The sequence below is a fragment of the Bactrocera latifrons genome, unplaced genomic scaffold (assembly GCF_001853355.1).
Source record: "Bactrocera latifrons isolate USDA-ARS-PBARC rearing strain unplaced genomic scaffold, ASM185335v1 scaffold_146, whole genome shotgun sequence".
NCBI classification, from domain to species: domain Eukaryota; kingdom Metazoa; phylum Arthropoda; class Insecta; order Diptera; family Tephritidae; genus Bactrocera; species Bactrocera latifrons.
In genome coordinates this window covers 291,106-303,028 of record NW_017534919.1, presented here as the reverse complement: position 1 = coordinate 303,028, position 11,923 = coordinate 291,106, and the positions used below count along the sequence as shown (strand labels likewise).

Genomic DNA, 11,923 nt, shown 5'->3' with positions numbered 1-11,923 from the left:
CTATATCTATATCTATATCTATATCTATATCTATATCTATATCTATATCTATATCTATATCTATATCTATACCTATATCTCTTCTATCTGTAAATTAAAATATCTATCAAACAATTAGCTGATCAATCATTCATCTATCATTCATTCATCATATATGATATATCTACATATAGTTCAATCAATCATTGAATCCTACCTTTATATCTACATATCGAACAATCAAACTATCTATTAATCTATGAATCAATCAATCTGTCAATCAATGCATCACAATCACAAAATCAATTCATAAACCAATCGCTCAACCAATTAATATAAGAAAGATATCTGTCTTACCAGTCCATATATCTCCTCATTTCTAGATCAATCTAACAAGTAATCAATCAATCATTCAATCAGCACTCACTCARTCAGTGAATTAATCGAATTATTCATTTTATCCATCTGTCTATCATTTTATTGATGAATCAATCTATCAGAATGCAATCAATAAACACTCAATAAAACTGTCAATCTATATATTTGTCCAATTTATCAATTCATGAATCAGTCAATCGTTCAATCTATCTATGAATTTAAAAATCCGTAAATGTGTCTATTAACTACTCCATTAATTCTTTGACTAAATGCAGGCTTTTTTTATTTTGAACTACTTGAGCTAGATGTGCACTGCTGCGTATACGTAATCAGCAGGGAACCTCGGAAGTGTAGTAAATATATTTCCCATATGAAAACATATATATATGTATGTATAATTTATGTAAGTATTAATATATAATACAAGACGGACATATACATGAATGTACTTATAATTATGCAAAATTTCTCTCAAAAGAAAAATTTTCAAAAAAACAAGTGTCTCTCATTTTTCTCAGTGTACAGGAAACCAATCAATTCTCCTTTGACATTTTATTACTTTTGGCATAAAAATTAGCCTGTGCGGTTATCGCTATAATCTTTTAGCACATTTGGCCTTCTTCAACGCTGTCAATAACGCGCACACAAGCAAACGCAAAAATATATGCATCAGTACATATGAGCATACACACGCATAGATATGTATGTATATCAAGATAACTGTTGTTCTAGCAGTTATCCATGAGTATAATACCGGCATTTATAATTCTACTGTCAGCTTGCTTGCCAAGTGGGTGGTAAACGTGCGATTGGCTGAGTGTCAAGTGTATGTGTGTATGTAAGTAAGTGTGACTTGTGACTGATAGGCAAATAAATGAGCTCATTTGACTGCAATTTTAAACGCAAACCACAACTAATACATATAATGCTGTCGATAACAGTGGCAAACGAATTGTGTGCTAAATGCAACTAATTATTTATATATACGAGTCTAACATAAATGTAAATACATATGCTTTGAATCTATATCTAATGTATATAATAAATAATAAATCGAAATACATAAAGAGTGAGAATTAGAATACGTGAAAATAAAAGCTTTGGAGAAAAACCGAGGCAATTTTTTGCTACTATTTCTATACATATGTATATATGTATATGCATTAGGGTGCCATACTTTTTGCTAAATTTTTTTGATGTAAAAAAATCTTATCAAATATGTTTGAGTTGAAAAAACGAAATTCGAAGATGAAAAATTATTCGAAGCACCCTAATACAGTGTATATGTACATATTTAGAAATTTAAATAAATAATAAACACAAAATAAAGATTAGATTCCAATAAAAGGCATTGTAGTAAAAACAAATTAAATTTGAATTTTATTAGTGTGGTTCGAAAGCTGTAGGTATTTTTTTCAACAAACATATTTATGACAAAATTAAGTTTTTTGTATCACCCTAATACACATATGTACATATTTATAAGTATAAAAATATTTTGAAAAAAACATGTATACATTCAAAATAAATATCAGATTCCAATAAAAGGCGTTGTAAAGAAGGTTAAATCATGAAGCTCAGATACGGTGCTTCGACAACATTTTTGCGAATATTTGTGTCAACTCTTACCATCTAAAATGTTTCTATGTGATATTTAAAAATCTTCGGCAAACATATATGATTTGAAAAAAAAAAAAAAATTTTTTTGGAGCACCCTAATATAGATACAAATTTGTATTGTATGATAGTAGTGCTTATTCCTGTTTCTCTGCCAAATAAATCGCCAAAATAGCAAACAAAACACAATCGTTTTCTAATAAATCACTATCATGCGGCAATTTTTTCCATACATTTGTTGCTTTCCTTCCCACTCTCCCATTATTTTCATATGAATCACCACTTTATGTAGTTTTCGTTTGTTGTTAAGTGTTTATTACTCGTCTATCTGGGATTATGCTTGAAGTATGAGCGATTATTTGCGCATTTATACTAATTGAAGTGTGCTTATAGATTACAAGCAGCGCTTCTTTGGTGAGCTGCTTTCCCTTTATTTGGGCGACTGGCATTTGTTTCTTCTTTAACTCGTAAATGCGTTATTAATGAGACCCGCGTACTTCGCATTGTGCGATGAATGCGTAAAACCCAGTTTCTTGGCTGAGAGAAATGGACAATCGCATTCCGTTGTTAATGAAATGGAAAGCGTGTAATTAATATGTGTTTAATTTCCTGTGTGATAAGAAAAAGATAAGAAAGATACTGCGAGCTTTTGTGAGAGTTATGCCTCAGCTAATTTTATTTGAAGAATGCTTTGTGTCAAGTAGTAAACAAGTTGATGCTTGTGTGATATGGTAAAGGAGCTCATTAAATGGCAATTATTTGTGAAAATCTATATGTCATGTCTTCAATTGGGTTCGTTGGAGCAACAGTTATAAAGGAAAGATATTTGTAATCAATAATAGTAAAGTAGCAGAAAGGACACGCTATTAAGAGGTTATATCCACTAGCACATTATAAAAATATGAATAAAAAAAGGAATGTACATATAAATAATTTTATGTAGTTTAATAATGCGAATAATTTCAAAAAACTTTGAGACCCCTTTTTCAAGTAGACGACCTTCAGAAGAACCTTTCGGAAAAAGATATCTGGGATTCGGAAGATTTTTGTGCTTAAAGTTATTTCAAATCAGAAAAACAAAAAGATATTTTATTACGAGTATAATAGCTTAATACAAGTAATGCTGAAAGAACAAGTAAAGATTTTAATATTTGACTAAAAGGCTGCTTAAAAGTGTTAAAATTCGACACAACTTCTATCAGAAGGTGTTTACTGGAACTTAAACTTTTCGGAGAATATTTTTAAATATTCATGTGTACATTCGATAGGGTATTTGGTGCAGGTCAACTTGCGGCCCTTACGTACTTTCAACTCTAGACCACTTTAGCTGTGAAAGTAGCTTCGCTCTATAGGATTTTGGTAGAACCCTGGACTGGTAGAGTCTGGGTTCCTAAAAGCGCTGGCCACCATCGGTGCAAGCGCAGTGGCAAAAGCCTTTTGGCCCAAGCGTGATATCAAGAGATCCAGTGATCTTTTTGACCTCAGTATGGGTAGCCTTTCCCTAGTTTTTGTGCTTTAATAGGTCATTGGTGTCCCCGCAGTAAGGCTGGGAATCCTACCAGATGTCATCTGTAGAAGTAGAAAGGAAGAAGATGACGTGGAAACAACTCAATACTTCCTTCTTTGCTATCCTGAGTTTGGGAGGTCAGAACTTAAGCGAAAACATCAGATCTGGCCGGAACAGTAATTAAACGCCTGTGCAAATTTTTATTAGCTACTAAGGATCTCGTTAATTCATAAGTTTGAACACAAAAGTTTTTTCATTTCTATGGCTGCACAAAGCTCTACGTGATGGAATCCATATTTACCATAAGTTCAAAAAAGATTCTGTGATATTATCATTATAACTCAAAGCACCTTACTTTAAACAGTGCTCCTAAATGGTTTCTCATGTCTTCAAACCGACATGTTTCGAAACATGTAGAATTTCTACAAATAAATATTTCTAAACAAATTCTAAGAGCAGCAGCGAAATTTTGTCTACCATAATCTTATTAATCTTCCCCTCCAAAGCATATTCAAGTATTTGAGCTTCCTATATTATTTCAGTTCCTTTTTTGCAGACTAAAATGCAGCTTTGGACCCCTTCTAAGATTTCGCCGCGCACCAAAGTACCAAGCTCAATGCACTCACGCACGTAAACCCTATTACTTGTCCCAATATCCCTAAATTTCTTATTGAAATTTATTGCACAAAAACGCGTATAAAGCAAGTGGATTGACAGGAAATGAGGAAAGTATTATAAATAAAAAATGAAAAGCGAGAAAAATTTAGAGCACGAGACAAAGCGTGCTTGCTGAATGCAACTGAAACTGTGGAGCAAAGTTTTAAGTAGGAAACGTTCTATACAACCACTTAGATATACATGTGTATGTATATATTTACTTATATATACAATATATATAGGTGGGTTGTGGGTAAGTGTCTTAAAACTTATTTTGAGCGGAAGAGGGTGAAAATGATGTTTTTGCTCCAAAAATTTCATAAATAATTTTCATAATAATTTATAAGAGATTTATAACTGGGTATGGATATATTTCTAGCGATAACATGAGCATGTTACGTACCAAAGCAACAAGTAAGAGTTTGTTTTTCTAGGAAGCCTTTCTAAAATTTTTCTATATTCTATATTTCGGTGGCATCGCGAAGCTAGCGATAAATGTTTCTTTAGTTGGTCGAAGAAGTACAGACTTGACCTTAATATTGCAGTCAATGGTGTTAAGCTTGCGACTGCCAATAATCCTAAAATTTTTGGTATGACCGAACGGCCGATCTTAACTACGCCGCACCAATTTGGTCGACTGGATGCAGTAAAACGCCGATGAGGAAGCTTCAGATAAGTCAGAACACTGCATTCCGCACTACAGCGAGATGCCTTTTGATGTCTTCCATCGAACATCTGCATATTGAGGCCCGAATGTTCCCAGTTAAGGAGCATAATGAGTTTTTCTCCATGTTGTTTATGTTGGGGTATTTTCGCAGAAATCATGCTTTGGTAGCTTCGTTCTGAATACTCCTACTAATCCAGTATCGACTCCGACATATCAAATATATGTCTATGCATGCTCAGGTAACCATACTCATCTGATTCCGTTTTCCGACCACTTTTCTTGGGTCTATTGTGGGATGACCTCGATGACGACTTATCTGAATTTTACCATCCTAATCGGGACTAGATAACCGTTACAGCAACAACAAAACTATCATTTTTAGAAGCGCATGTGGTTTCAAATAGGACTTTACTTTGTCAGATATGAAATGGGCTAGCTATGGGTAAGAAAAACGGTCCAAAGAATACAAAGTTTGGAAATGGATTGTCCTCTGGTGTCACGCAATTAGCTGATAATTTATATTAAGAAACTTTTATTTTTGGCTCTCGGAAGTTCAGTGAGCTTTTTCACGAAGAGTTCGAAGTTAAGAAGGTCGTCTAACAACTCCAGTTTCAGACTAACGTCAAAGAATTGGTAGATGTATTGCTCTGAAGTGGAGCTTTCTTCAGAGAGGTTTACGTTCACTTTGCTAATCGAGTGGCTGTAAGGGCTTTAAGCTAGCTCTCGCTTAAGACTCTGCGCTCAAAACTAGTCAAGGAGTGTATGACTTCACTGGTTTAAGCTACATTCATATAGACGAGGGTGCTCGGTCACAGCTAAATCGACGGAAACTGCAAAACCGACGTACTTACTACGGGGGGTACACTTTCCACAATTTAATCTGTTTAGAAGCTAGTAGGTTTTCCAATGTCTTCTTGAGTACTGGCGTATTGAACGCTGCAAATGCTGGTCTACGAATGGAACTTGTGCGACTGCGATATCCCTCTGACTCAGAACCGTAAATGGTATTCCGAACTAATGGCTTTTAGCAAAGTCAATTTCGCCACAATTAAAGGTGTTCTGACTTGACAATATCCAGTAGGTTTACACTCCGTGCGACCATCGGACACTCTTTGCCGAATTTTTTTTTGGAGGAAGGCGAAGTGGAATCTTCTTGTCACTTCCTTCTTTATAGCCCGGTTTTTACCAGAATGATATTGAAATAACTTGTTAGACAAACATTGATGGTATTGATATTAGCCGCTTTAATAAATTAGCAGAACAAAACGCTTCGTCCATCTATTAAGGTTTGGTAATACATTTTTAGTGGTTTATGGATAATACAAAGCACGAATATATGCTCAAGTATGATTCATTGACCAACCCTACCATTTATCCTAACCTTTACAATTATTTTAAATAGCGAAAGAAATGTTTTTCGAATCTTATTGTTTTAAAACTCAAGTTGAACAATAATTAATAGGCTCCGAAGAGAGCAGAAAATTTAACAAACTGATCCATAATAGTTGATAGGACATATATAAATATATATTATATTAAATAAGTCCTTTCATCTTGTTTGTAACCACTGTTCCATTTTCAAAACGACAATTTGTTTAAGTCCTCATCGAATATATTCTCGCTTAGTTCAATACGTCGATAATTTTGCTATCCACCGATTTTCTGTTTGTCCTTTCCACAAACCACTCAAGCGCGATTTGATTTATTTTAACATAAATGCGTAAATCAAGCGTTGGACTGAATATGCTACATATATGCATGTAAAGGGTGTTCTTTTTAGAGTTATAGGACTTCGGAAAAGTAAAAGGCTGAAACAATAAAGAAATATTTTAGCTTTATTAGTTCTTAATTTTAGAGTGAACAGAGTATATATAGGGTATAGGAACACATCTTATATTATCTTATGAAGCCCGTATTTTTGTGAATTTTTCATAGTTGTTTTACTAACTTGATGTACCCAAACCAGAAGTAGTCTAACGATTAAGTTATCATATTGACTGACTGATTTTATCACTAGAAGTTCGTCTCAGTATTTTAAAAATTTCGGAGCCTGTTTCATGATTCAACTGCAGACTTATTTACTTAGATTTTTGACATTGACGTTGGCAATTTAGAAGATGGGATGCTATATCTTGATCATTATGATATTCAGTTAAAATTTAATTACTATAGACAATCAACTTTTCTGAATGTTATGACGTCTGGAGAGTGCCTGTTTCTACACACTGTTACACACTGAGCATAAGTGTCAAAACTGTGACTGTAAATTTGACAGTTGGTGTGACAGTTACCCCACTAGGAAATTATGCATCTACGAAATAAAAACCTTTGTTTTGTTTTACCCATCTGCTAAAGATTTGTTTACTTAGATTTTAGACATTGATGTGAGAGGTCAAGAAATCAGGCAGTTAATATTTAGAGTCAGTTATTTTGCATATAATGGCTGGAGAGTGGTTCTGTTAAATTCATTGCATATAAATGTCAAACACAAATGCTAACTTTGACAACTGTTTTGGCAGCTAACCGTCTAGGAATTTCTAAACAACCGAAAGAAAGACCCTTTATATTTAAATTTCAATGTGATTTCGCTGCATATTATTTGGTGAATATAGGTATGCATTCATTCACGTGTATTCGGACTTCAACTGCACAGTTGAATAAAGAAAATTCCATTGGCCGAGCAATTTTGTGCTCACTCACTTACTCAGCCATTCGCTCGCAAACGCTTTGAGCCAATGTAAAAAATTGGATTACACTTTCCACTATTACAACAGCAACAATTTACTGTTACTGCTGTGCAAAGCGTTTCACTGTTTGTTGGTGTCCGCCGTTGCTGTTGCCACTGCTGGTTTTGTTGCTGCATGCAACATAGTGATTTCTCAAATGTTGATTGATGCACTGCCATCAACTGTAGCGAGAAACGAGTTGCCAAACATTACTTTTTACAGCAATTCGATGACATTTTCAAAAGAATTTGTGTAAAACAAAAAAGTATATAAGTACTTAAATACTTATGTAATACATAAAATTCTTAGTATATATAATATCACTTGGCGAATCACTTGCGTCTTTGGCACTTGGCCAAAACGATAAAAAGGAAAAAATAAAGCTAGAATTTTGCCAAAAGCACAAGAAAGCTGCAGGAGCAAGCTAAGAAAAATTCTATTGAGGGAGAAGTGCTTAAAGAGAATGTTAGCGCTTGCATCAGGCAGTTCATCAAGTCAGCTAGTCATCAGAGTGCAATGAGCTGCAAGTTTGTATGATGCGTATAATATGAATACATATGTGTGAGTTCATTTGCTTGCCGATAAATCGCCGTATTTCCACACATACACATAATATTCTTTTTTCAAAAACAAAATAAAAACAGAAAAAAACTCTCTTCTGCTTTATAAATCCTTGCTCATATTCCAGTACATGTGAAATGTTATAACTGATTGCACTAACACTCACAACAACTCACCCAACTCATGCAATATCCTACGGCTTTCGCTGTTTTGATTCCGAATTTACGTTGCAGCGCTCATCATCAGCCATCATTTCGTTTTTATCTGTTGGTTCTGTTTGCATTTTAATCAAAAATCACTTTGAACCATGAGCACCTGTGTGCAACGCGGCAAATTTATGCGCGTCTCTCTTGTGTGATTGAAATCGATACACAAACTAGCTAGCGCACAAATAACAGTACATACTATACATAGTTTGGAGGGGAAGAAAAACAAATCAAATGGTTTTGCTGCGGAGTACTCGAAAGTCATTTTAATGGGCGTAACCATCAACATAGGTTAATATGAAAATGCTTCATGAAAGTGAATAAATAAAAGTGTGAAGCTGGAAAATCATAATTTCGATATTTTTTCGGTTGTTTCAAGTTAAAAAGCAGTTGTTTTATTTTCTTTCACTTTCTAATAAACTTAGCGACAATATTTTATATAATAAGGTCTTCGCTTTTATTTTTATCAATAAAAATTGGCTTTACAAGCGATTTTTGAAGGTCCTTAGATTTTTATAATCTGAAGAGGTTGAACCATCAAATTAAAGTCAAGATCTTTTTTGGAAAACTTATTTATTTGCCAAGACATCTTCACGATTTTCGGTACCAGTCGGACCACTATAGCATCTTTTATTCGTTAAGTGTACCGTTACCGTTGTTTCTTGTTTTATCAATCCAGAGATGGTAAAATGTCTGCTGTTCATGGAAAATACCTTCAATTATATCAGACTTTGCTAAGATCGCGATATACTAAACAATTTTTACACTATTTTGTAATAAAATTGTATTTCGAAGTTTGAAATGGGGATGTGTTGTCCATCACGGGTCTTCAACTAGATAATTTTTTAACATGTTAGTCTTTTAAAAAATAGTAAATATATAGTGTGGGAAATAGTCCACTTCTTTAGAGTATACAGTTAGGCTTCTTACTGTATTTTACGCTTAAAAAATGCAAGAAATTGTTTTTAGAAATGATAGTCGATTGCATTGAATTTAACAATTGCAAAGGGTAGACAGATATTTGGCCAAGTTCTTGTTATATTGAAATTAATTTAGATTAGTAGTTGATTGATCTTTAGAAATAAATCTTCTGTACTTTAGACTTATAAACTCTCTTAGTAAAATATATATATTTCTACATTTCGCATGAATTTCAGCAGCAACAATTTAAACCTTTATTTGTTCACTACTTTTGTTAAGAGGCTACATCGGTTTACGGGTTTAAAAATAAATATTAAAGAATATTGTCCTAAACCTTCAAGTTAAACAAAGTAATAGTTTCGGAGATACAGCCTTGAGAACTTGTGCACTTGCGTCCTACTTTTATTGTCACTCAAATCTTTAAACGTTTTTTTCTCAAAACTGTTTTTGAAGTCGGTTCACAAGATTTATCGAGAACTACTCAACCAATCCTCATGAAATTTTACACAGGTCTTTAAGATACAATTTTTAAAGTCTTGCAGGAAGGATATTTTTCGATTACAACTTTTTGAAAAAAAAAAAAAAAATCTATCGCAATTTTCACTCAAATTTTAATTTTTTTGTAAACATGAAGTAATAAATTTTTTCAGTTTATTTTCCTTTGTATAAGTTCTAAGTTAAGGTTTTAACTAAAATACGTATTTATTTTTTCACTTTAGATGAACCTGTAAGGAGTTATCCTGTCAACACGGTTGCATCTTTTTTTCGAGCGGTCACCGGAAATGGTGTCGGAATGGCCGAGTTTAAAATATATTTTTCCAAAAATTTCAGAATTTCTTTGTGTATGTTTGAAACAATAAAAATATCTAATAAAACATTTATTTTTTAGGAGAAAATAATTGTTGAAAAAATACTGTTTTTTACCCGAGGAAACCCATGTAACCTCTTAAAGAAGCTCAAGTCGCCTTATGTGCTCGTAAAAATTTTTTATACTGAAAAAAAAAATCGGGCTAGTATTAATATCAATTTTATTTCAATTAAATACTAAAGGTTCGAAGGTATTGTATAATATAAGACACATGATTTACTCTCAATCTATCAAGGTTTACCTAATGTGTTCTTAATAACTTAATTTAACTGAAGCCATTTTAAATACTAATAAATACTTGTTACATTGTTTATCCAAATTTTTGTATTCCTGTTTCATTGGGTTGATAATTATTTTACTACAAACGGTAAAGATAAATTTATCTCACATCAGTGGCGCTTCATTATCTAATCAATTATCAAACAGCGCAAAGCCGCTGGAGTTTCCAGTTATGTTTACGTGACTGTTCTCATTAAGGAAATTCAAAAATATTATATATATTTTAAAAACAAAATAATTATAAGAAAAACAAGAGAATATAATAATTTATAAATATAAAAAAAGTATAATAATACTAAGGAAATAATACACAAAATTTTTAAAATTCAGATATAGAAATTCTCAAAATTATTTTTTTGAAAGAGTATCGTTTTAAGTTCGTTTTAAGTTCAGGTTGTTAATTGTTCTCTTTACGTGAGATTAACTTAAGAGAGTTGCAAAGAAGAAATTTTTTTATGTATTTTTTATGTCGCTTAAAATAAACATTTGGAGGCAATATTTTAGATGTCTTCATTACAAAAATATATTTTTTTAATTCTTAAATTTTAATAGCAACATCTGATGCCATAAATAATAAGAATGTTAAATATTTTATTTAATACCTACCTCTTAGTTCAATTGAAATCAGCTTCGTTGAACTTAAATTTCATTTCTAAGTTTTCGGTTAATTAATTTTTTTAAATAGGTGGTATTTGTTTTATCTTATTTTTCAMATTTTTTTTATATATATTTCTTTATATTTAAAATATTTTTCTAAATAATGAACAAATTAGAAGTTTCTGATAAATAATTATCAAACATTTACAATTCCTCGAATACTTCACATACATTTAAAACTATTTTTGAGGAATATTTTAATATTTTAAAATTTTTCTACTAAACTCCATATTTACAATTTCACTTACACTTTACAAAAATTCTCTTTCGAAAATAATTTCACACACAAATTCTCGAAGGCAACAATCTAACTAGAACGTACGCTGGCACACCACTTGTTGTACGCTATCGGTTACCTTTGGAGTTTGTTTTGCTTTCAAACTTGAGTGTTTACAATTTTCATGAAACGAAAGTAATTTGGACACCTTCACACGCACCGACGTCCTTTTGCCGACTACGCATCTTTCAGCCGGCAAATTGGCCAAATTGCTGTCACGCAACACCCAACTGTCTACCGGCAACGAGCCGGACAGTCGGCCGAGCTAAAGCAACAGCAGCACGAATTGCTTTAACAGCAGATGGTGTCATAACAGTTTGCTGCACATGATTGCATTGCAAGAGCAGCGCCTGTTAATGGCTTTCCAATGTGTGCTACCGGAGAAGTTGGCGGTGCCAGTTGCACTTCCAAGTTTCCAGTGAGTGACATTGCTTTGCTGTCGCTGTTATTAACAGGCTTTGCCTATGTAATATTGATACTAACAGTGAGTTCATTGCACTGGAATATTGGTGTTGGATTTGAGGAGCTTTTCAGCGTTGAATGAATTAAAGGAGCTTTGTGTTGAGCTTTACGGCTGCAAAAGGAAGTTGGTGGACTTTGGTGACTGCGTTGAATGCCCTACA

At 33.0% G+C, this 11,923-nt stretch overlaps 1 protein-coding gene across 1 annotated transcript in view; it reads right to left on the bottom strand.

Annotated features, from left to right (window-relative positions):
- LOC108965700 (somatostatin receptor type 2-like) overlaps positions 1–11,014 on the bottom strand; it is a 40,702-nt gene extending 29,688 nt beyond the window's left edge. Inside the window, exon 1 of the mRNA XM_018928279.1 lies at positions 10,973–11,014. The gene's annotated coding sequence lies outside the window, so the exon portion shown is untranslated. The remainder of the gene's footprint in view (positions 1–10,972) is intronic.
- Positions 11,015–11,923: the final 909 nt, after the last annotated feature.